Consider the following 22499-nt stretch of genomic DNA (forward strand, 5'->3'; position numbering starts at 1 on the left):
ACAGCAACTGTATGTATCTAATAACATCTTCAAAAAAGAAAGCAGCTAGAGATTCAAGTAAACAAATCTCCATGCCATTTTTGACTGCTAAAATATATATTCTAGTATATTTGCAGAATAATGCAAATGCAGTTCTTTGTGCATTTAGCATTCAATTCCACAGAAATAAAAGTGTTATAATTAACACAAATTTTAAATTAATTCAAAAGTACAATAGGAGGTATAGTTAGATTTTCCTCTGATTTATGGGAAATCTTTAGTAAAGAAGAAACTAATATATGATTCAATAAAAGCTTCAAATACTTTCACCAAAGCCAAAGCTTTGGATTTAATGAAAGGCACAAAGATTTCAGTTTGGGTCACAAGATCCATAATTACTTTTTGGAAGAAAAGGCTGGAAAGTTGAGAAGTAGTTTTCTTTTGCAGACAGTAAAAAGAAGAGGAAATAATTTGGTTTGGTACTGACTACATTCAATTGAAACATATAATGGAGTTTAAGAACTGCTTGGAAGACAAGGTTATTTTGCTTATTTTGCAAGTATTTGAAAGGCAATTAAAGCAGAACAACTACCTAGCCCCCTTATTCTGCAATGATTTGGGTAACAAAATATTCACTCTTGCTAAGTAAAATTCACCTGGTAATAATAATAAGGTAGAAAAAATAGGTTGAGGCTCTGGAAATAATGCATAGGTTTCTTGACAATTAGAATTTTTGTTTTGCAGACTTGAACTAAATTATTTCACTTTAAATACAGTGAACTAATTCAAACCAAACTCATTTCAATCCAGACTTTTATTCATAAGTCAATTAATTTCACATAATGAATTCATACCAAAGGGAAAAAAAACCCTGAAAACACAAAAGAACTACAATATTTTACTATTATTTTTGAATGCCAAATAACTGCCATTTTCTGGGTAAAATATAAAATTAGTAACAAAAACAAAAATACAATTCTGTAACACAGTAAAATACCAAAAATTATATACAGATGAAAGTTAGGAAACCATTTTAAACAGGAGAGAATGCTCCAAATGAAAAGTAAGAGCAGTAAGAGTGGTTAAGGCAGCAGGTTAGAAGCCAGAAGACTTATAGTTCCACTTAATAACCAGTTGGAGACTTTGCATAGTCACTCTCAGCCCAACTATCTCAAGAATTTCTTGTGGGGAAACAGGAGAAGAAAAGAGTATTAGGTATGTTTGCCATCTTGAGTTATTTATAAAAATAATAAAGGCAAGGGTTAAAATAAAATCTAAAAGAAATTCCATTAGGGGTGAATTTGGGCACTTTTATCCAGGGGAATTCATGTCAGGAGGAATTAGGGCTAATGCTTCAGGCAGAACATCCTTACATATGTGCTTCACAAAGCAATGCAACTTCTTGCTTTTAAAACATAAAGTGATGCTGCTCTACTGCTTCTTTCATAGCACTTCAGGGGCTTTATTTGGCACTTCTAGTCCTTGGAAGAAACCTCTGCACATATGGTACACATACACAGAAGCATTTTCTGGTGTTTCCAATTAGTTACTAGAAACACTTCTAATAATGTTGCTTCTGTGGGGCAAAGTGTCTTATGCAGAATAGCATTAATACCAGATACAAATGAAGTATGGCTAACATTTCTGTTTTGCTAAAAGAAAGCCAAACATTTGCTGGGCTGGAGATGGGTTATTTTCTATTTGTTATATATTTTTTTAAAAATCAGATGCCCAAAGGGTCTTTTTTCTTTTATTTATTTAGAATATCAGGCTTACTCTCAGTGGTAAAGAGCTCTTTATGAAGAAAGCTGAGTCTTGAAAGCTTATACAGTACTAATATCACTAGCATGCCTACAAAGATTATGTACCAGCTTAGACTGCTGTAAGTGGCAAACTATTTTTATTGTAAAGAGAAATAAAAGCAGCTCTCAGTTACTTTGTACACATGACAAAATACGTGAGTACAATCCTCTTCAGATCCTTGAATGGAGCTTTTTTTAAAAAACAAAAAAACCTCTCTATTAAAAACGTGATAAATTGGAAAACTGTCCTGCAAGAGCAAGCAGTAAAACAGGAGTGCATTTAGTGTTTTGCACATCTCTAGACAGTACAGACCTTAACATTGTCTATATTACAGAAATAAATAACCTACTATAAGAGAATATAAAGTAGACAAAGAAGTTTCAAAATAATAAGGTACAATAAAAAGTAGCATCAAATAAATATCTCAGATGTTACAGGGTATTCATAAACAACAAAGTGTAGCTAAAAAGATCTTGTCTCTTGTGACCACATTTCATATTTAAGCATGTAGAGGCAAACACAAAGACCTAAACAACTGCTAAAAGTAAATCATTCTGACTATCCAAGCTGGATAAAATAAAATTCAAGCTGCATTAGGCAGAAGTCCTATACTGAATGTATTTGACCTTTTTCCACCAGTCTTATAGGAGTGGGCTCAGAGAAAGGTCAGACTAGCCTGGTTCTGGTTATGAACTGAATCTCCAAAAGGACACATTTGGGAATTAACACCTTCCTGATCTTACAATATAACTTGTACCTTTTGCAAAAAATTAGAGATGCAAAGGAATCGTGGATGCTCTTGTATTACAGTATTCAATCATTATGCTATCTAAGAATGCATGTTTTTGTTTTAAAAAATGACAGGTATAAGATGTAAGAGAAGAATGAAGGATGTGAAAAAGACAAGATAAATGCTGCAAAGGAGAATTAATATTAAAATATTAGTCTAAAAGCAAAAAATAATGTGAACTGAAAGGTGACACAGCAAATTGGAAGGCTGATTAGTAGAAATAAATGGAACAAAGAGAGAAAGAGCTAAAAAGACACAGCGCCCTCAAAAAAGTCAAGGAGAGATAAAACAGAGAAAATAAATTAAGTTAAGTAATTCTGAAGACCTACAGAAAAGATGTTGTGCTAGAGAGACCCATGTGCCTCTTGTGAGCAGATAAGCACTTTATTCTGCCATGCGCTAGATATCAGTGTTGTTGAATATACAAAATATCAGCATCATGAAAGAACTGTTTAAGTACTTTAGCCTTAGCTGGTATTCTTCTAATTATAGAAGCTGGAATTTCTTAGGGGCTTTTTCAGCATATATCCATGAAAATTTCAGGATTTGTTACAATATCTAGAAGAGAGGGTTTAATTAGTGTTTTTATTTTTTTGCAAAGTCCCTATGAGTAAATCTTTGCAAGAAGATAAAAACAACATGGCTGAAATAACTCATTGCTGAGGAGACGAAGGAAGCAAAATCCAGAATGCAATAATTACAATAACTAGAAAAGTCATTATTTTATTACGTTCTAAATTTTTTATTATATTCTAATCTTATAAGCTAAGAATAAAATGAATGTTTAATCTATAAGGAACAGATAGTATTTTTTTCAGGGTTGAAATTAAAAATGCAAAACTTGTTGAGCTGGGGAAGAGACATCCTTTAGAAAACTGAAACCAAATGGAAATTGAATTGAGGGAGGCTTAGGCAGAAATTAGATAAGAAAAAGTTGAATGCATCCTTTCCTGAGAAGAGCTTCAGAGTATGATTCTGAAGCCTCTAACGCAAGAGATTCTTCCACTATGTGAATAAGGAACAAGACAAGAGAAAAGAAGACAATAATTCTCTTACTACTTCAGCCTGTGGGAAGGGAGGTATTTTGTCTGTCAAATGCCAGGAGGATGGGTACACATGCTGCAAGTAGAGAAGGAGGCCAGTGGGCCAAAGCTTAATAGGAAATCAACAACAATTTGTCTCCACCACTATTTATGTTTCAAGCACATGACAGGCTGTCAGTCGAAGACAAAGCTGCAAAATTTACTACCTTCTAGATCTCAGCCACAGCCCTGCATTTGACAAGTCACTTAGTTTAAAGTCTGTGGGCCTCCCCAGGCCTTTTTCTCAAAGACAAACAGCAAACATGCAGGTCAGGTAGGATACATGGAAGGCTTTTTCAAAATACATTTAAACAGGTCCTCATCTCAATGTGAGTTTCTGAGGGTGGTCCTTTCAAAGCTGCCTGACCCCTTTTGATTTCTTTCCATATCTTTGTTTGCAGTTGCCTGTTGGATGAACTGAACACAAGAACTGAACACAAATAAGAGCCATGTAGAAGTCAGAAGTCCTGTTTGTAAAAACAAATCAACATCAAGGATAAAAATAGCAAAAAAAAAAACAACAAAAAACAGAAGAAGGAAAGGGAATAGCTATTCATACTTATGAATAGGAGAAATGCAGAATGTTTGCAAGCTGATATTTGCACCTTTTATACTACAACCCAGGCACTGAGAGAATAAGTTAAAAATCCCTGTAAAGTGTCTTTATTTGCTGTTAGCAAACAAGACCTTTAAAGGGTCAGAAGGAGAATGATATGCCTTTAGTCTCATTACAGTATTGAAAAGATATGTGTCCAAATCTCTTTGGTAAAGATAACTATATTTGTACCATTCAAAAATCCATAGTAGCATTTATAGCATAAAACAAGTACAATGTAATTGAATGTACAGAGTTTATACTTAATATATCAGACAATTATACAGTCTAATATAACTTTGCCAGACCTACCTCTTTAAATAAAATTATGATGTAGGCATGTACATAATCAAGTGGACGCAATGCATGGAATGACATTTGAAAGCAAACAAAACAATATGCATTATACTGTACACATGTGAGCATAGGTTGGGTACATCAGGTTATGCACATAAAGAAGTATACTGCTTCTTTATTTATTTACAGTTTTGGCTTAATAAAGGAATCTCTCTCTCTCTCTCTCTCTCTCTCTCTCTCTCTCTCTCTCTCTCTCTCTCTCGTGCAATAAGGAATATTATGCAAAACGCACAAAGCAAGTAATCTACAGTATTTAATTAAAGAAATTAAATAAAAGAAAAAGGATATATAGCTAAATTTAGGTTTTTTTCTGTTTACTTACCTCTCCATACCTTTCTATTCTTGAAAATATATTTCTTCTGTGTTCATATATTGCCTTTTGATCTTCAATTTTTTCTTCTCTTTTTTATGATCTTAACTCCATCTAACCACAATTTTCTCATTTTCTCCATCTGCTCAAATTTCTCTCAACTCATTTATTTTTATATTTGTTTTGTGATTCAATCCTTATTTTTCCCATAGAACCACTATATACACCATTTTTATAGTTCTCTTGACTTTTATTACTAGAATTTGCAGATAATTATCATTTCCAGTTATCTCAGTAACTTCTAATATTAGAGCTCCTTGTAAGTAGGGAATATCTTCTAAGGTACCTGATGCATAATTTTAGAGAGTTGGCACATCCACTCAGGTCATAAATATCATTAGTACTCGAACAGACCCTCAATTCATCCACAGTGGCAGGTTGAGTACCATACGAACTGATGGTCCCATCACCTGATACTGAATAATCATCCTCTTTGTGATGTCTATCCATTTGCTTTTCTTCATAAAATATAGAAGTAATTTACCATTGTCTTGTCCTGAACAGTATAAAATTATATATTTATGATTGTCATTAAATGATTACATGCTTCTAGCACCTTCTTATATCTCTGTGCCAATATCTGTACCTGTTTGCTTTAATTGGCTGACCCATCCTGCCATCAACTGTTAGGGGGAGAGATAGGAGATCACATGAGTAATAAACATGTATGGAGCATAGATGTGAAAAAGGGAGGTGGGGAATGACAGTTTGATGGAAACCAGAGGTGCATGAAAACCAGCCTGTTTCAGTCCTCAAGGCCATGAAGCTGAGAATGCAATGTGGATTGCTCCAAACATCTAAGTGGTTCTCAAAACACCTATGCGGCTCACCATTGGCCAAAAACGAACTGGTCATAGGGGAGGGCTGGGATGAGGGAGAAAATTTTGTAACCTTTTGCACAGAGAATTTAGTTCTAGCTTGCTTTCATTGCAACCAGTAATCCTTAGTAAAAGAGCCTATCACTTCAACTAAATAGAGTTGAGGGTGTTTTTTTTCCTAGGGACCTAGTTGGGGCAGGTCTGACAGTCATATAAAAAACTTGACTATCTATTGCTGGAAGGGATGGGCTCATAGCTTTCTTTGAGTTGCATTATTCTGTATGGAAGGCAGAATAATGGTTACAGAAGATATTTCTTCTGAGCAGGAAATAAATATTGCCATGAAGTGGCAGAAGCCAGAATTCTAAAGGTGTTCTTTGCAATTGATCCAAAAGTTCAAGATAGTTTCTGTTAAGTATTCTCCCCCCCCCCTTGGTCAAGCTGAACATTGTCAAGATTATTATTCACAGTTGTACCTAAAGTACAAGACTGACTAACACATCCTTCCCTTTTCACTTATTTTCTTATTTTTTGACTTGTTCTTAAAACTGCTGGTCTTGTGCTTCTGAGTCTAAAATCTAAATAGGATGCTGGGGTTTATTAAAAACAACTTTCTGACTTAAAAATTATGCCAATATCCTGGTGGGATTTTTATACCATAAATCTCAGTAGTCCACAGTTTTCAGGAGAGGTGGAACAAGAGGCATTTATGCATTATAAATGGTAAATTTGCCAACATATTGTATCTTTTTTCTGTTAAAGAGTATTTTCTTAGGCAATTTTTAATAAATGCAGCTTTGCTCATGCTGTGAATCAAGGAACATGGGAAGAAGAGAAAGAAAAATCTAAGAGAAAAGAAGAGATTAGAATAGAATAGAATAGAATAGAATCTGGAAGGTAACCCTGGAGGTCATCTAGTCCAGCCCCTTGCTCAAGCAGGAGAACCTATACCATTTCAGAAAAGTGACTGTCTACTCTAGTCTCTTCTTAAAAATCTCCAGTGATGGGGCACCCATGATTTCTGAAGGCAAGCTGTTCCACTGGTTAGTTGTCCTCACTGTTAGAAAGTTTTTTTCTTTAATTCCAGGTTGCTCCCTTCTTTGGTCAATTTCCAACCATTGTTTTTTGTCCTGTCATCTGGTGCTTTAGAGAATAGTTTGACACCCTCTTCTTTGTGGCAGGCCTCAAATACTGAAATACTGCTATCATGTTGCCCCTGTTTCTTCTTTTCTTTAGACTAGCCAAATCCACGTCTTGCAGCCATTCTCTGTCAGAACCCCTATTCCCCCTTTTGCCTTTTGGGGATTCTGTCATTCTAATGGTGGGAGGGAGCATGGGACTGTCTGCAATATATTTTCTTTACTTTGTTCTTTCTCTTTATAATATTTCATCCCTTTCTTGGGGTGAGAAAGGAATGTGCCTCCAGCTATCTGCCTTATCTCCTTGCGGAGGGATGACGGTGCAAAGAGACCTGATGACCTTATTGGTTCGTTCCTACAACACTTTGATACCTTTGGATTGACTTTGTTTGAACTGACTGGATGGATAGTTAGGTTGGGGTTTTGGATTCCTACTTTGAATGTATTGTTCTGTGTGGGAAACCCTCAGATCCTGCCTTACTTCCCTGTAGTCAGCAATCCCAATAAAAGTTCCTATTGAAACGATGCATGTTTCAAGAGTTCTGCTTTCTTGGGAGGTTCTAAATGAAAAGGGATGAGATGAATATATATTAAGGAGTTTGGGTAGGGTCAGGAAAGAAACAAAGAAATTAAGAAAGGGAACTTAGAAAATGGGCTGCATGTCTTTTTTCTGTTTATGTCAATACAGATACAGTAAGATCTGGAATAACATAAAAACTACTTTACTTTTTCATGATGCTATGATAAACTTGTAGTTTTAAAGTTTCAGATGATTTAATCTTGGACATTTCTACATGTAATATAATTCTCCAAGTAATTCATATAGTTACAATATTATCCTTGACTTTTGTGGTTATTGTTAATGTTATCAAATAAAATATCAGAAGGAACTAAATTTAACCTTGAAAATAAAATACAGGAGTATTTGACTTGTCCCCATAATTATGTTACATTCTATGTTGTTTGGTGCATATTCAAAATATATAGTCACATTCACAGAAGTACTATTGTACCCTTTTAACATTTGAGCTGAAATATAAGTAACCCACTATGTTCTTTTGACTTTTAAAGGGAATTTCACATGCTCACCATTTGTCATTATTATTCAGTTCATTGCAGTACAAATGGCTTGGTCCATTATTTTTGTATGAATAATGTGGCTAACATTGTTAATTCTTTGGCACTAAGTGGTGCCAAAGTGGTGGAATGAAACCTTATGAAACTTTGCTGATTGATTTTATATCCTATTCACCTCTTCCCACAATGTTCAGGTGATTGACCAGAAAAAATCCTACCTCTTTTTTAGAACATTTGTTCAAATATTCCATGGTCAAAAGGATATCTTGCCTCCTATTTTTCTTTTTCTTTATATCTATATTGAGTTAATGTTGGACAGACAGCTATTTGATTCCATGAATATCCCAAAATGCCAGTTCACTTTTCATAAATATTTCTGAAGGTTTTACAAGGGTTTTTTTGGCAGTTTGTCAGATGTCTCTCTTACCTAACCCATGCAAAGTGGCACTACTTTGACAGTATTTTGATTCCACTAGTTAAGAGTGATATCAGACCAAACTAAGAAACAAATATAAAAACTCTACACATCCCTGTTAAAATACCAGATTTTTGAGATGTAAAATAATCAGATCAAAATAAATCACTTCAGATTCTTCCTCACCTTTAATATAACATAAGCTGCACAAATCAATTGAAAAACATACTGAAATCTTTTAGGGAGACAAATGTGCACACCCTTAAACTAATACTTTGTTGACACATCTTTTGACTTTATGACATTTGGGCTTTTTACAGCACTCAGTCTTTTGGATAGGCCTATTAGCATGGCATATCTTTCTGGGAATCTTTGTCCACTCTTCCTTACAAAACTGTTCCATATCTGTCAGTTTGAGACCTCTCTTGTGCAGGTCACCCTATAGATTTTCAGGTCACCCTATAGATTTTCAGGTCACCCTATAGATTTTCAATTGGATTCAGGTCCTCTTACTCTCCCTCCCTCCTGCCTTGTATGTGTGTATGTATTTCAAAAGATGGCTTTATTGTTCATCTATTTGTCAACTGGCTGGATAAAAAATGTGGAGAAGAGGCATTTTCTTCTCTCCCTCTAACATAGTGTAAATATGAAATAGGAAGATTAAGTCTACTTAGTAGTTGTTTATGTCCAAGTATTTGTTTTTGCTGCACAATTTGGGCTCATATATACATAAAAATGTCCAAGAATGAAGCACCCACAACTTCTGAAGGAAGCCATTCCACTGGTTAATAGTCCTCACTGTTAGGAAAGTTCTCCTTAGTTGTAGATTGTTTCTCTCCTTGATTAGTTTCCATCCATTGCTTCTTGTTTTTCTTTTTTCATGCTTTGGAGATTAGATTGATTCCCTCTGCTTTTTGGCAGCCCTTCAAATATTGGAATATGCTATCGTATCACTCCTAGTCCTTCTTTTCACTAGTTTAGACATACCCAATTCCTGCAACCTTTCTTCACATGTTTTAGTCTCCAGGCCCTAATCATTTTTGTTGCTTTTCTCTGTACTCTTTCCAGAGTTTCAATATCTTTTTTATATTGTGGTGACCAAAACTGTATGCAGTATTCCAAGTGCTGTCTTACCAAGGTAATATAAAGTGGTACTAATACTTCACGTGATCGTGATTCTATCTCTCTATTAATGCAGCCTAGAATTGCATTGGTGGTTTTGATGGTTGCAGCACACTGCTGGCTCATATTTAGGTGTCTAAAGATCCCCCTCAGTTTCGGCTCGTATACACATTTTTAATAACTGTGCAACTGGGTCTTTGGAGCTGGATAGATTATACACTATATATGTATATTTTACTGATTCCATTACAATTCCTGGAACCTTGCAACAATGCTTCTTCTCACAGTTTTGCAAATTTAAGACATAAAACAGATGGGTTTCTATGTGGATGTCAAAAGTAGTTTATTTTTCCAAAATACCGGCAGTCTAACTCCTAACATGTGCAGCAGATGGGAGAGTAATTATAGAAATCCTGTGTGCAGCAGAATAATGTCTGGAATTGTAAAGCCAGGTTTGGAGACTGCTGTCTATGCATTTTAATTACTGGCCTTTGGCCCCCTGTAGTCTGGAGTTAGTTAACAATTCCCACTTCTACATCTTCCTATGAACTCTGGGTCACTGGGTCATTACTTCTCACTTACTGACTGGCCTTGCTGTACTATGTGTCAATTTGACAGAGGAGGATTTATAGTTTAGCCTTTATCCACTAGAACAGATTAGCGAATGAATATGCTGAGTTCAGAGAGAAGCAGACAGAAAGACCCCTCTTTGATGCTATTGGTCTTGAGTGTTTTGACACTTGGCCCATCATCACTTCATTTCAACCACAGCTTCTACTCAATAGGAGACTAGAAACAGGTACTAGGAAGAAGGTATGGGAATTCTGGTAGGGCTGAGTAAAATGATAGGGTGATAAGACACACATTTGTTGAGGGCTAGGAGGCTAGTATTGCCTGTATTCTCTCTATAACATAATTCAGTCGCAAGCTGTTGAACAATTTAGTAAGGCATATCTTTGTTTTATACATAGTATTCTGGTAGTGGATCATCTTTAATCTCATTTTCATTCCCTGTGAAAATTAGATATTCCTGACATGGAGAACATTGTCTGGACTGGTAATCTTGTTTTATGGAGGTAACAGCCAAAGATAGTTATGAGGGGCTCAAATACTTTGATCTGGTTGGGCTCTTCTGGTTTTAGAAAAATAAACAGAGCTGGAAACATCTAAAGCTGCATGTTAAAGAGGCCTATTCCAGTCCTATGAACTGGAATAATGCTCAAAGGATTACAGAGGAGGCAAAACTTAAATATTTATAATCAGTTCCTCTACTAATTAAACTAAAGAGAGTTATTTAAATACATCATTGATTTAAATTTAGTAGAACAGTAATTTTTATTGTGTAAATTGTACTCATGTATTAAATTTTAATTCAATTAAGCAGCCAGGAACCCCTTCAAGGTTTCTTTTAATTTTTTTTTAGAATGTAATGTTCAATATATTTGTCAGTAATCCTTTTGTCCTTGCCTTACCTTGTCCATAACTACCTACCTACATATCTTTCCAAATATAGAGGCAGTAGCAGTAAAAATGATGTCATATTAAAATTATAAATTCAGCTATGCAATACTATATATGTATCATTAGAGTTCCTTTCTTCCTGCATGACATTTATTGTATTTAAGAAACCATTATTAGTTACTTGCAACAGAAAGTCCATTTTTCAAGGAGATTTCTCTACTATTAGCCTTTTTCTTTAAGAGAACATTTTTTTAAAATTAAATTCTTCATACAACTCACTGCTAGGTACTACATTTCTTCTCTCCACTTGTTAATTAAAATAGAGCATTTAAAGAATGGCTTGATTAGCACATTATCAACACCGTTGTTATTAAGCATTGAGTGCTCACTTTTTTGATCTGCTTTTTGTGTGTATTGATGGTGCAGAAACAGATATTTTGTTTTAGTTTCCAATGATCTAATGCACCATGCATCAAGGGACGACATGGGGGAAGGGGGAGAAAGAGAGAGACACAAACAGAGAGAGCCTTACTCCAATTAGCATCATGCTGACAGCACTACTGTTAGAAAAAACACAATTTCAGAGACTTGTCAGGGAGTGCCATCCCTCTTCACTACATTCTAGAAACAAATGGATCTGTTAAAAAAAAACACGAAATGTGTTCACAGAAGATAAATTATTTATCTTGGATTTATGGTTTCAGTGTCAGCCTAACTCTCAAATACATCAGCATATTTTATATACTGACAGAATGTGTCATGTTGAAGAGCTTGGTCTTCCTGTTCCACCCCCATTTCTTTCATAAACATTTACATTAACAGGATAGATGAATGTGAATGGAATAGCAATATAATTTAATCCTAACAGTAATGAAAAAATGGAATATTATGGGCTTCTGAATCCATATTCACTGTTTTGCTAGGACTGAGTCTGGATCTATTATTCCCTAGGCTCAAATAGCCTTTAGTCAGTAGGCAGCATATTGGCCCAGAGTTGAGATCTACTGTTAAGTATCATCAACATATTATGACTGCAGCTCTAACTCAGAAACTCATCAATAACTATTTTACTCTGCACAACTAGTCAAAACCTCAGTCTGGATGGAGCATAAGCAACCCTTAGTAAAATCTTGTTGCTTTATGTATCTATCATCAAACTATGACTCCATTATAAAGATTGACTTTAGGCAATCTTTTCATTTCATCCTGGTAACAACATCTGTCTCTCTTTTCTGGTTGTAGCAAATGGTCAAGCACAAGAAATGTAGGGAAAAGTTCATACTTATCTCATGTTTACTGGTATGTGGACTTTTGTCATGCTCATGTGATAAATGAAGGTTATTTCTGTGGTATGAGTGCAAACTGAAATATAGTTTACCTCCTACACACTGTCTGAAATCAAAAGGATTTAAAGCCTTTTTAAAAGCTGATTCTCTAGAGGGGCATGAGGAATGATCAAACAGTTGAAATATCAAGGCTTCTGTCCACAGGAAGAAAACCAAGATGCAAAGAGAAGCATATATGTGTTTATGTTATGTGAAAGGGCCTAGTATATGAATGAGCTTAGTACTGTACTAGTTCCCATTAACTTGACCTCAATGCACTGTTAACATGAAGAACAGGTACCTCATCCCAATTCCAGACATTCATCCTTTAAAGCTGTCTTTTCCAAGGTCACATTTTATAGATGAACTAAAATTCCTATCATTCATAACCATTAATTGTAATTCAAAATGTATGGTAATATTCGGATTCAGAAAGTATTTTAACATGAAAATGAAGACCTAGAGTAAACAATATATCCAATATAATATCAAAACGTATTGTAATAGGGCACCTAGCCTACATTCATATATAGCTTTCACATATTCATTGTGGATGATTAGGAAGAGGTTATGCAAGTTGGTGTTGGACACTTATATGTACATGCCACACACAAGCACAAATGTGATCAATTGCTCTGTTCTATGCCATCATATCCACCAATTACACTACTGCAATAGTGTATACATGGGACTGCTGTTTAAAATGGTGTAAAATGCACCACAGGCACTCAGGATTATTTACTAGTGGACATGCACATATTACACCTGTACTGTGGGCCTTGAACTGCCTTCTGGGTGTAATTGAAAGTGATGGTTATAAAGCCCTTTATGGCTTACCTGTGGTGGTGCAGTGGTTAAACTGCAATATTGGGGGCTGACTCTGCCCACTGCCAGGAGTCTGATTCTCACCAGCTCACGGATGACTCAGGCTTCCATCCTTCCAGGGTCAGTAAAATGAGGATCCAGATTGTTGGGGGCAATATGCTGATTCTGTAGACCACTTAGAGACTGCTGTAAAGCACTGTGAAGCGGTATGTAAGTCTAAATGCTATTGCTGTTGCTATTAGCATCAGTTATCTGCAGGACCACTTCTTCCGATTAAAGTAAACACTTCTCCTGACTCAAGTAAAATCATGAGGGTGTCCCTCATTTTTGAGATGTAAGGAGGGATAAAGCCAGGAAAAGTTTTTTTTAGCAAGGGGCTCAGTGCTTTGGAATGTTCTCCTACTGATAGTTGGTTTGTTTTAAAAAATGCTTTGGAGGGGCTTTGAAGTTTTAATGTCATATTTTGTTTTAATTGTCTTTATATTGTTATTGAAGTTGTTTATGCTGTAAATCAAATTTAGATCCCATTGTCATCAAAAAAGACTTGGTGATAGATAGGATATATATTTGATTAATATATAAAATAAATGAATAAAAAGAAATGCTGCAGAAATGTCTTCCTGACCCAGCTACGTTCTCTGCTGTAATGTCCAGAAACAGCAAAAATTATATAAACACAAGGCCTCAGTAGAGGACATTAAATCCAGCTCTTTTTCTCTATTCCACTAACTTATTCATGTTGATGGGGAAATCTGGAAGAAACAATAATGATGTTTCCTTGAATATATTATGTATTTCTTCACATATGGTCCCTTCTGCATGAAATTCTTTAAGAATTATAAATTTCAAAGGAGCCTCTAGACCATCAAGCCAACCTCCTGTTTCATGCAGAAGCTGAAGTAAAAACATTTGCAGTAAGAAGGATAAACATTCCCACATTTCGTTATATTTTCTTCCCTTTTTGTTCTACATCAATGTGGAGGAGATATCGTCCCCATTATTAAATATTCTTTTAAAAATGGTCTCAAGACAGAGATCAAAGGTAAATTTATGATAAGATAACCAACTAATCTCTCTTTTGCACAAATAAATGCAGCTTTCCTTACCTGAATGTTGTGTGGAAATAATAATAATAAAAAACTTGACCTGTGATAAGGCAGTTGTAAATGTAATCAAAATGTTATGTGCTATTATTATCCAGGGTTATTGGGATGGGAGGAAGAGAAAAGTGAAAGTAAGGGACCTTAATAAGTAAATTATAGATGGATGATTTTGGCTTTTTGCAATTTTTTTCTGGAAAGGCTTTGAGGCTAGTTGCAGAACGTGCACTCAATTTTGGTACCAAGGATCATTTCCTTCCTAGCTTGTTTTCCAAATATTATAACACTGAGGGTCACCTCTCTATGTATCTCTCTCTATGTGGGACACACACATTATAATCAGAAAATACAATATTTGACAGACACAGTGGTGATTTGGTTGGCATCTTCACCATTTATGTAGTTCAACCTATTGTTTTCATGAGCCCTATAACAGTGTTTACACCAGATTTGAACCAGCATTTCATATTCAGTGCAAACTTGTGACCTTCATCTTTCTCTTTGTCGAGAGAATTCCTAAATGATCACTATACCTCTTGTAGTATTACAGGGTGGGGATGGTATGAGGTACAAAACCTTTATTAGGAAAAGAGTGGAAAAATCTCATTGTATACATATCCACCTATAATACTTTGAATTCTAATCATAAGGTATGTCCAGTAGTTAAAGCATCTCAATGGAAAACATTCTAAAATAGCTCAGCTGAAGAATACTCCAGGTAAAATCATTTAATTTAATTTAAATTAATTTAAATTGTAAACATATTTTATACTATGTAACTGCTAAAGGGGTTGCCAAATTGCACAGTGCACAGGTAATAGACATTTTATTCCTGTACACACTTTGGGGAGAAGGAGTGTACATAAAAGCAAGATTTTTTTTACTTTCCCCACCTCAGTATCTGAACAAATACATTCAGATATAATAGGCACACAGAACTGTTTTATGTGAGATAGCATCCACATATAAAGACCTCCTTGTGCAATCATAAAACCACATTCTAGACACATCACCAGAAATTCTATACAGGAATCTCACTGGGCTCACTTTTCAATGATCAATTGTTGGATTTTCCTTTCTAAGTCACTGCAGCATCCAATCATGACTTGCAAGTGAAAATGGGCTCTCACAAAGCCAACAGCACAGACTGACGCTAAGCTAATATTTATTATCCAGTTTAATTGGATGGATGTGGGTAGAAGGAACAAAAAAACTTTTCTGGGAAAGAATAAGATAGGGAAAAACTTCATAAGGTTTTTGTGGCTCATCATTCAATACTATGGATTTTTATGTCTGTTATTTTACAATTGAAAAAAAAAACCTCCCTGATACTGTATGTCCATCTTCCACTAATATGCAGCAAGTTCCCATTGGCATTTTGGTTCAGCTGAACAGAATAGGAAAAAAATAGTAAACCTTGTACCTGAATTTGTGGAAGACTTGGTTTTTCAAGGTGAAAAAAGCATCATGTATGGAATGGCTGGTTCCCAGAAATGGAAAGAGAAATTTGACTTGGTGGTCCCAGAGTCTGAGCTAACAGAATAATGTGAAGTACAAAAGATTTACAGTAATGTGTTAAAAAAAAATAAAATGATATGCTTGCATTAATGAAACATTCCTTTGAAATACAGGGACACGTGTAGATCTAATTCTCATAGGCTTCAGCAAAATTATTTTATGACATATTTTCTTTCTGTGCAATGAACTCTACCCAGCATACCTTTTGTATGATATCCACCAATCATATTTAAATAAAAAGCAGTTTGTATCATATATGTCATTCTATTTGCCACTGACTGTCACAAACCTCAAAAGTTTTTCATGGTTTTGTTACTGCTTTTGAGTCAAATAAATGGAGGCAACAAAATGAAATCAGTCACATGTAATTGAAAAATAGTATTAAATTTGGTGATTGCCATCAGTATTTTTGTTAGGACGATACTGATTCTGATTGTTTGCTATTTTTTATTCTTACATTTAATTATACTTATATCTATAAAATTTAGATTATCTGTTTCTGTATTTATCTGATATACATAGTTATGTATACTGTATTTTTTTTGGCTGCAAAGTTGTAAGAAATATTAAGATTAGACAGGAAAAAAAAAGAAAAAGAGAAATCATACCCAGAAAGAATTAACATACCAAAAGCTCATGTAAAAAGTACCTCTTATATAAATATATCAGAATTTTATATGACTCAATCTACTCTTGTATTTTGAAATTATTATTCCTGAACACCAGGATAATTGTACATTAATATAGGCTTGTGTCATTTCTTTCTTTTCAGCATCTGATAGGAAAATGTTGTTGAAATACAATCTTTTAACATAAAAAAGAAGACTGGGGATGTTTTCCCAGGCTTTATTCACATTGGAATATTTTCTAATATACACATTTAAATCTAATATACACATTTAAATCTAATTACACATTTAAATCTGTTTGGTGCTCAATATAAAAGTTGGGGGGGAGGAAACTGACTATGATGGTCAAAATCATTCATAATGGAATGAGACTGAGCAGCTGAAAAATCTTAAGGTGACCAACTTTTTTACAGTGAAAAGGAGGACACAAATAAATTGAAGAAAAAAATATCGTAAATAAAAGAAACATTTTATTCATTGCAACAATAATACAGACAACTTGCATATGCAAAGTTTGCCAGCCAGGTGTTTTGGCATGCTCTGCAGCAATTCCTACCGGCTTTCGAAAGCCAATAGTAGGAGTAGCACAGCTCATGCAAAAGTTGAAAAAAAAAACCCATCAAAAAAATGTGCCAGAACACCGTTCTGAGCATTCTATGAGAAAAAAAAGCCCTGCATATTAGTCTCCAAATATCGAAAAGGAGGACATGTAGGAGGACACTTTTCAAGGGAGGACAGAATTTACAAAAGGAGGACTGTCCTCCCTAAAAGAGGACAGTTGGTCACCTTAAAAATCTGCACGGGGAGGCAAAGATAATATTTCCTAGGCTTATACTGTATTCTCTAGTCTTCTTCTCAGATGATTTTATATCCCATTTCTGATTCCAGTCAGAAAACTCCAGGCATTATTGGGTCTAAAGCCCATAACAGTCCGCATTCACAGCCATGCTCATAAATACACTCATCATTAAAGCTTTAGTGCTTAGTCATTTCAACTGCTTACCTGGACATCCATTCAATATCGTCATACAGGGATTCTTTTACAAAATAATGTTAGTTTCTTTTGATACATCAGCAGAAAAAAAATTGAGCTGAATTGTAAATTCCTTTTTCACCACTTCAACTAAACAGACAATACTTTCAATTATTTACCTTTGGACAAAGAGGGGCTCCTTTCTAAGTATTTAGGTATTGTTCATATAGAAAGCTCTCACAGTATGCCTCCTACTTTTTTATTTAATAGCTCATTTTGAATGGCCAGTCATGATGAAAATCAAGCACGTAATGGAATGGATAGATATAGAGAACCTCAAAAAGGTTATAAATAATAGATACACCAATTTACAGCATCCAGGTTGGATATTAGTTATGCATATTATATAACCTTCATTTCAAAACCCCAGCGGAAAGCAACTTGACTGCTTTACATACTATATACCACACTCTACTTAACCTGTCAGATAACTACAAAAATAGCTGAGAGATAACTAGTTCTCCTCATCTTTATTTAACTATCAGAAAGAAAATAATTTATCTCTAGACTTAACATGGATGATGCCAAGCAAATAAAAGACCTTTGTAAATCACTACAAAAACTGGCAATTAATCAGAGGACAAAAAAGAGATTATAAAATAAATACATGATCAAAATCTCTCCAGAGGATTAAATAACCCAGAGATCTCTATACAAATATCCTTGCTATTATTTTTAAAAAGGATTGTAAGAATATGGAACTTAATGTAAATTTTTGTGAAATTTAGAGATAGTAGTCCAATAAGCAAACCAATGTTTCACCAGTAAAGGAATTCCTCTAATTCCCCAATGGAAATTTACTCCAAAGTGCTTATGCACTTACTGAATGTTCTGTTCTTCACTCAAACCAGTGATGTGCTACATATATGAAACACTGTTTAAGGCCATTCATTACTGAATTACCAACAGTTCGACATAAAATTCCCAGGCATTTGGTTTTTTTTTACATTTTGCTTTTAGAGAAAATTGAGATAGAAGCTTATGCATATGTTTTAAGACTGCCATAGAAAACAGCCTTGTTTTTGTATATTGGATATTCTTACAAGGATTACCTATCCAAATGACTTAAAAGTATCTTGGTACCAAGGTAACTGCTACCAGCTGTGATGATGAAAAAGGACAAGCACAACTCACAGTGCAAACTCAATGTTTCTGTACTTGTGCTCCGAAGTCAGATATATATAAGGTATGAGTTTTGCACTGTGACATCACCATATGTATGTTGTCACCTGCCCCTATATTCCTGCTGAAGATGCCTATGTACAGAAACTTTCAACTATTAACCCAAAGAGCAAGCATACAAACAAAGAACAACATGTCATTAAAGAATCATTTGTTTAGAATGACTGTCATGGTTTTGGCATGAAGACATTTTTTCCTCCAAGGTTCAGCTTTGCATTCCTTGTGAACAAAACAGCTACAATAGGCTTTGTTCTTCAATCAACAGGACTCTCCATATATATTCATAGCAAACTAAGTATTAGACAAAGATCCCACTCTTGAAATGATTTCCTTGATGCTGCCTGCTGGCTGCATAACTATGGATTTCATTCGACCCCTGTGGCCGGCCAGAGAAATTTGGAAAGCCAGGGAAAGCAAAAATAAATGAGGGCTGTAAGCATAAATAATTCCTTGCCAATAGGCATCTATAGAGTTTCTATAAATTATGAACATGGGTATTTTCAAATAGCTTTAGGTATTGCTATCATGCACCCTTTTCTTACTGCATGGATGTTGCCTTTTAATAGACCTGTTAGTAGCTATATTTTAAACTGGAAGTAGAAGCTAAGAGAGCAACTAATGGACTGAAAAGGAAGTCTTCTTATGTGTTGAAAAGATAAACAGGTGATGTGGAGCTAAAGTTAATCATACTTGTTCTGGTCTTCTGAAGCTTAGCATATGGTCATTGAAGCCTATTTTCAGAAATCTAGGCTATCACCTTCCAGTTAAGCAGCCATCAGAATTCCAAGAGGGGTTGTGGTCAGAGAGTCTGCCATAGAGAGGTGTGCAACCTCAAGCTTAAGCATAAAGAATGATTAAAGCATAATGTATATATCAGAATGAAACTGGAAGCATGCCCTCTTTGTCTTTAGCTACACAATAGCAGTCAAATAAACAAATAGCACAAACTTTAAAATTCTAAAGCTTCTGGAACGATTCTGTTGTACGTATCATAGGATTGCAGACCCCTAAGTTTCAACTCAACAAGTGGTACTTTTTCCACATGCTGGAACACAGGGATTTAATGAAACAATTCAGCCTTCCCCATCTGGTAACTTCCAGATGTATTGGAATTGCAATTTTGAAATCTGCATTGGGAGGACAATTAGTTGGAAAGCTAATAAAATTTTTGATCGGCATTTATGTGAATTAACTGAAATGGGTGAACATTCCCCAATGACAATTAAATCATTAAAAATGCTTTAATTTTGATCCTACTCTAGAGATACATTTGTCTTAACAGCCTTAAGCATAGACTCAATAAAATTATGGACATAATAAGTTGTGAGTTTATGATTCCAGAAACTAGGTGGAAAAACTGGTTGCATTCCCAAACATGTTTTATCATGAGTTCCTAAAAGTATAGCTGTTGTTTGTTTTTTATTTTTTTTAAGATTTATAATCAGCTATTGTCTTTCATTGATTGGAATTGGGATCCTTGTAATTTTATTGGATAATAAAAAGTTAGTTCTTGAAATGTTCTCTAATGCATTTTAGTACTGGCAAAGCATTTGACAACAAAATAAATGAACGGAAGCTGCTTAGCATGTGAAGGAGTGAAAAATTTAAATATAAGAATTCTTTTCAACCTACTAGATTTTAGAACAAATACAGTAGTATAACATCAACAGGATGTTAAAGATGTTGCTCCAGCAAGGAATTTATAATGAAAATTGAATTATTTCAATTCTCTCACAGAGAACTTAATAAGATGAGGACATTTACAACCCCCTATTTGAATGCTTCTGCATCTTTACAAGGCTAATTGACTGTTCATGAAGAACAGTTATATTTTTATATGTGGTTATTATATAGCTGACTGGCATGGTGGCCTAGTGGTGAAGATGCTCACCTCACACTTGGAAGGTTGACAGTTCAATCCCAAGTAGTAATAGATGTTTCTCTCCTAGGGTGCAAAGAAAAGATATCTGTTGCAAATGGTGTCAGGAAGGGTATCCAGCCAGTAAATGCTCCATCCAGTTGCCCCAACTCTATTCCAAATTAAGGGATTACAGGGTTGTAAAAAGGGAATTAGTATATAGCTTTGCAAATAGCATTGCAAATAGCTGAGGAAAGAAGGAAAGTGAAAGGCAAGGGAGAAAGAGAAAGATATACCCAACTGAATGCAGAATTCCAGAGAATAGCTAGAAGAGATAAGAATGCCTTCTTAAATGAACAGTGCAAAGAAATAGAAGAAAACAATAGAATAGGGAGGACCAGAGATCTGTTCAAGAAAATTGGAGATATGAAGGGAACATTTCATGCAAAGATGGGCATGATAAAGGACCAAAATGGCAGGGTCCTAACAGAGGCAGAAGAGATTAAGAAGAGGTGGCAAAACTACATAGAAGAACTATACAAGAATGAGCTTAACATCCCAGATAACCATGATGGGGTGGTCACTGATCTCATCCCAGACATCCTAGAATGTGAAATGAAATGAGCCTTAAGAAATCTGAGCAACAACAAAGCTAGTGGAGGTGACAGTATTACAGCTGAGCTATTCAAAATCTTAAAAGATGATGCAGTAAAAGTACTACACTCAATTTGCCAGCAAATTTGGAAAACTCAACAGTGGCCACAGGATTGGAAAAGGTCAGTTTACATTCCAATTCCAAAGAAAGGTAATGCCAAAGAATGTTCAAACTATCGCACCATTGCACTCATTTCACATGCTAGTTATGTTATGCTTAAAATCCTACAAGCTGGGCTCCAGCAGTATGTGGATCAAGAACTACCAGAAGTACAGGCAGGATTTTGAAGAGGCAGAGGAACTACAGATCAAACTGTCAACATACGCTGGATCACGGAGAAAGCTAGGAAGTTCCAGAAAAACATTTACTTTTGTTTCATTGACTGTGCTAAAGCCTTTGATTGTGTGGATCACAACAAATTGTGGCAGGTTCTTAAAGAGATGGGAGTACCAGACCATCTTATTTGTCTCTTGAAAAACCTATATGTGGGTCAAGAAGCAATAGTGAGAACTGGACACGGAACCACTGATTGGTTCAAAATTGGGAAAGAAATCCGGCAAGGCTGTATACTGTCACCCTGCCTATTTAACTTATATGCAGAGCACATCATGAGAAAGGCCGGGCTAGATGAATCAAAAGTTGGAATTAAGGTTGCTGGGAGAAATATCAACAACCTAAGATATGCAGATGATACCACGCTAATGGCAGAAAATGAAGAGGAACTAAAGAGCCTCTTGATGCGGGTGAAGAAGGAGAGTGCAAAAGTTGGCTTGAAACTAAACATTAAGAAAACCAAGATCATGGCATCCTGCCATCTCAAATTCCTGGCAAATAGATGGGGAAGAGATGGAGGTAGTGACAGATTGTATCTTCCTAGGCTCCAAGATCACTGCAGATGGGGACTGCAGCCAAGAAATTAAAAGACGCTTGCTCCTGTGGAGGAAAACTATGGCAAATCTAGACAGCATACTAAAAAGCAGAGACATCACCCTGCCAACAAAAGTGCATATAGTTAAGGCCATAGTTTTCCCAGTTGCAATGTATGGATGTGAAAGTTGGACCATAAGTAAGGTTGAGCAACAAAGAATTGAGGCCTTTGAACTATGGTGCTGGAGAAGACTCCTACGAGTCCCCTGGACTGCAAGGCATTCAACCAGTCAGTCCTAGAAGAGATCAACCCCAACTGCTCTTTAGAAGGCCAGATCCTGAAGTTGAAACTCAAATACTTTGGTCACCTAATCAGAAGGAAGGACTCACTGGAGAAGGGCCTAATGCTGGGAAAGATTGAGGGCAATAGAAGAATGGGATGACAAAGAATAAAGTGGCTGGATGGAGGCACTGAAGCAGTAGGAGTGAGCTTAAATGG

At 35.4% G+C, this 22499-nt stretch overlaps 1 protein-coding gene across 2 annotated transcripts in view; it reads right to left on the reverse strand.

The window, feature by feature from the left end:
- LOC120300776 (limbic system associated membrane protein) overlaps positions 1–22499 on the reverse strand; it is a 580799-nt gene that overhangs the window by 76004 nt on the left and 482296 nt on the right. The window lies entirely within an intron of this gene.

This window comes from Crotalus tigris, unplaced genomic scaffold (assembly GCF_016545835.1).
Source record: "Crotalus tigris isolate CLP2741 ecotype Arizona unplaced genomic scaffold, ASM1654583v1 scf7180000024359.8030256, whole genome shotgun sequence".
NCBI classification, from domain to species: domain Eukaryota; kingdom Metazoa; phylum Chordata; class Lepidosauria; order Squamata; family Viperidae; genus Crotalus; species Crotalus tigris.